Source organism: Palaemon carinicauda, chromosome 30 (genome assembly GCF_036898095.1).
Source record: "Palaemon carinicauda isolate YSFRI2023 chromosome 30, ASM3689809v2, whole genome shotgun sequence".
NCBI lineage: Eukaryota > Metazoa > Arthropoda > Malacostraca > Decapoda > Palaemonidae > Palaemon > Palaemon carinicauda.
Window position 1 is genome coordinate 83,987,208 of NC_090754.1, and position 5,000 is coordinate 83,992,207.

Sequence of the window (5,000 nt, forward strand, 5' to 3'; positions counted from 1 at the left end):
TAAAAACAATGCTTCTCTGGGGGTAGAAGAGTAATTGTAAAAACAACGCTTCTCTGGGGGTAGAAGAGTAATCGTAAAAACAACGCATCTCTGGGGGTAGAAGAGTAATCGTAAAAACAACGCTTCTCTGGGGTAGAAGGGTAGGGGAAAAACAACGCTTGTCTGGGGGTAGAAGGGTAGCGGAAAGACAACGCTTCTCTGGGGTAGAAGGGTAGCGGAAAGACAACGCTTGTCTGGGGGTAGAAGGGTAGCGGAAAGACAACGCTTCTCTGGGGTAGAAGGGTAGCGGAAAGACAACGCTTCTCTGGGGTAGAAGGGTAGCGGAAAGACAACGCTTCTCTGGGGTAGAAGGGTAGCGGAAAGACAACGCTTCTCTGGGGGTAGAAGGGTAGCGGAAAGACAACGCTTCTCTGGGGGTAGAAGGGTAGCGGAAAGACAACGCTTCTCTGGGGGTAGAAGGGTAGCGGAAAGACAACGCTTCTCTGCGGGTAGAAGGGTAGCGGGAAGACAACGCTTCTCTGGGGTAGAAGGGTAGCGGGAAGACAACGCTTCTCTGGGGGTAGAAGGGTAGCGGGAAGACAACGCTTCTCTGGGGTAGAAGGGTAGCGGAAAGACAACGCTTCTCTGGGGTAGAAGGGTAGCGGAAAGACAACGCTTCTCTGGGGGTAGAAGGGTAGCGGAAAGACAACGCTTCTCTGCGGGTAGAAGGGTAGCGGGAAGACAACGCTTCTCTGGGGTAGAAGGGTAGCGGAAAGACAACGCTTCTCTGGGGGTAGAAGGGTAGCGGAAAGACAACGCTTCTCTGCGGGTAGAAGGGTAGCGGGAAGACAACGCTGCTCTGGGGGTAGAAGGGTAGCGGAAAGACAACGCTTGTCTGGGGGTAGAAGGGTAGCGGAATGACAACGCTTCTCTGGGGGTAGAAAAGAAGCGGATAGACAAAACATCTCTGGGAGTAGAAGGGTAGCGGAAAGACGGCGCTTCTCTGGGGGTAGAAGGGTAGCGGAAAGACAATGCTGCTCTGGGGGTAGAAGAGTAGCGGAAAGACGACGGTTCTCTGGGGGTAGAAGGGCACCGGAAAGACGACGCTTCTCTGGGGGTAGAAGGGTAGCGGAAAGACGACGCTTCTCTGGGGGTAGAAGGGTAGCGGAAAGACGACGCTTCTCCGGGGGTAGAAGGGTAGCGGAAAGACGACGCTTCTCTGAGGGTAGCAGGGTAGCGGAAAGACGACGCTTCTCTGGGGGTAGAAAAGTAGCGGAAAGACAACGCATCTCTGGTGGTAGAAGGGTATCGGAAAGTCAATGCTTCTCTGGGGGTAGAAAGGTAGCAGAAAGACAACGTTTCTCGGGGGATAGAAAGGTAGCAGAAAGAACGTTTCTCTGGGGGTAGAAGGGTAGCGGAAAGACAACGCTTCTCTGGGGGTAGAAGGGTAGCGGAAAGACAACGCTGCTCTGGGGGTAGAAGAGTAGCGGAAAGACGACGGTTCTCTGGGGGTAGAAGGGCACCGGAAAGACGACGCTTCTCTGGGGGTAGAAGGGTACCGGAAAGACGACGCTTCTCTGGGGGTAGAAAAGTAGCGGAAAGACGACGCTTCTCTGGGGGTAGAAAAGTAGCGGAAAGACAACGCATCTCTGGTGGTAGAAGGGTAGCGGAAAGTCAATGCTTCTCTGGGGTAGAAAGGTAGCGGAAAGACAATGCTTCTCTGGGGGTAGAAAGGTAGCAGAAAGACAACGCTTCTCGGGGGTAGAAAGGTAGCAGAAAGAACGTTTCTCTGGGGGTAGAAGGGTAGCGGAAAGACAACACTTATCTGGGGATATATAGTGGAAAGACAACACTTCTTTGGGGGTAGAATTTAAGGGCCCATGTCTTACGCAAGGCAAGGCAATCTAAATCGAATGGGGGTATAATTAGTGTCTTAAATTTGTCGTCTGTGACTCGTTTGATTATAATAGTTAGTACAGTGGTCGCCTAGCATTCGCATGGCAGCAGATTGATCCCCAGCTCGGGACCCTAAGTTTAAGCTGTTTACTGAGGAGGCCACTGCTGTGGTTGCACACCACAGTGAGGGATTGGGCTTACCTGGCTGACGTTTTAGTGAGCATCTATTCTGATGAAACTGAAACCAAATATCAATAACCTTAAAATAACTATCAGCAGGATAGTTCGCATGGACCATCACAAGGAGTTCTTCACATCTTTTTTATAATTTCAGCAGTTCTAACTTCGTTTTCTTTATTGGCTGCAATAATAAATGGTCATATTGATAACACTTTATCATTATTGTCGTCTTGAAGAGTATTGACAGTTCATATTTTTTCATATAACATAATAATGCAAATGATCTCTACTCCATGAAACCCAATTTGAGTAAAAGCGATTGAACTGAACGCAGTACGTTATAGGCACTCTGCTATTTTCATTACTTGATTGAAAACATTATTGCTGATCAAATATCCAAAAAAATGACTGATAGTGTTTAACTCAGCCCAATTGTTATCTCACTCATTGCCAATATTCAACAAGGAAACCTGACATTATTTTCAATACACCATCATTGGATATATATATATATATATATATATATATATATATATATATATTCATTAAAATTATAACATTCATCTAAAGTTGTTTTTACTTTACCAATTAGTTCAAATAAAAAAAAATACTTTAAAAGCAAAGAATTGAACGCAGTTCACAAATGAATCTCGGGATCACAGGGATTTTCAAAACACATTTTGTCTCTCTCCAAAGGCCTAACACTGAAGCGTTAACGAAGTGCCTTTTAAGAGGATCTGAATGTGTATTCTATTTCATCAAAAACGTATTCATAGTTCATGTGAATCCAGTTCTATTCCATCAATTCTACATTATATAGATTTACAATATATAATTTTTCCCTGTTGGACCATTGGGCTTATAGCATCTTGCTTTTCAAACTAGTGTTGTAGCTTAGCTAGTAATAATAATAATAATAATAATAATAATAATAATAATAATAATAATAATAATAATAATAATAATAATAATAATAACAGAGACAAGATGTAACTGGCAAGTAAAGGAAAACTCAGTAATTTTATCAATAAAAAGTTAAAAGTGGGAAGAGAAGTGGGAATGGAGGTAAAGTCAAGGATTATAAAGCAGAAAATTTGCAAAAATAACTTTTAGTTACGCCTACAGTACACCGTGCAAGGCGAACTGACTGCACTATTCTCAAGACTGGGCGTCTACTTCCCTCTAGAACAGTATTGCCTCGGATGTTACTAAGTAGTTTTTGAGACTCAATATCTTAATATTGTATTTCTTTTGTTTAAGATGGAGGTTGAAGTAAAAGATTCATTCAATGTTAATAACAAATCCAAAATAAATAAGTGAAAAACTATTTATCGTATAAAGATTTATTTTTTACTATGTACATATTTCTAGTGGCATCAAAAATTAAACTTAAAAGATTTGTAAAATATTTAACTATGTAAAATATTTAGGTCTATCTATAATTAAACGTTCAGTCTACTTTAAAGCAAAAGGAAGAATAGCCTTCGATAAAAAAAATAGATTATTTTAACCAAAATAAGTATTTACCGTTGTAGACCAGTATGTCTAGAATAAAAAAAAAATCTACAATTCTTGGAATATTATAGTTACCAGAACAATATATTCAGTTACTATACCCAACGCAGTGAGAAAGGGCCGATAGGGGAGGGTTCCTGGCTTTAAACGGATTCCCCCATTGATGCCACATCTCCACAGAACACCGCCTTTCCTTCTTTCTCCAACCCAGCCCCACCTACTCACCCTATATCTTTGTCTTCCTTTCTCTCTATTTCCATATAAATTTGTGTATTTCCGGAATTGTAGCCAAAATTAGTCCAGCTTTTGTGTGGAACGTAGCATACAAATGGGAGCCCTCCCGTGTTAATATGCCATATGTTGCCACTACACACTGTGATACCCACACTTGCAATGGACCGTTTTCCTGCTTATGCTCTCCATATGGCCTCCATAGCCAAGGTAAGGTAGTTAATTACAACGTGAAGAGGTACTTCTTGGAAGAAATGGCAAATATAGAGAGAGAAATAATTTAGGAAACACCAATTTATATATATATATATATATAATATATATATATATATATATATATATATATATATATATATATATATATATATATATATATATATATATGTGTGTGTGTGTGTGTGTATGTGTATAATATATATATATATATATATATATATATATATATATATATAGAGAGAGAGAGAGAGAGAGAGAGAGAGAGAGAGAGAGAGAGAGAGAGAGAGAGAGAGAGAGAGAGAGAGAGAATCTCAGTTTCTTGGGCCCGGCTTCGATTCCCTGGCCGACCAGAAGCTATTATCGTAGAGTAGATTCCCTCCCTTGGGTCTTTGATATTAAGAGGTATATATGGCTTACATGAATATATATGAAAAAACACGTATAAATGTACAGTTATCACACACACACATATATATATATATATATATATATATATATACATATATATATATATATATATATATATATATATATATATATATATATATATAATGTGCGTGCGTGTATGTTTATGTATAGGTGCATATGAAACCACCTTTACAATCCACAAGACAATAAAAACTTCTTACTTCACATAACAGAGAGAGAGAGAGAGAGAGAGAGAGAGAGAGAGAGAGAGAGAGAGAGAGAGAGAGAGAGTACCACCACCACCAACAACAACAGATAGCATACTACCTCCCAATATGATCGTGAAATTAATTTCCGTTCAATATTCTCACAAAAGAAATCACATCCAACATTTGGCAGACCGCGAACAGAAAGAGGAGGACGGCTCTTTTCTTTTCCACCTTCCGAAAGGATCTGAAAGGGGCCGGTTTTTAAAAGAAGCCCTTTCGCTTTTTGTTCGGAAATTCAGGTAAAAAAGAGGAATAATAAAAAAAAAGGATAATACTGTGAGCGTTGGGAGAGGGGGTTGAAAGGAA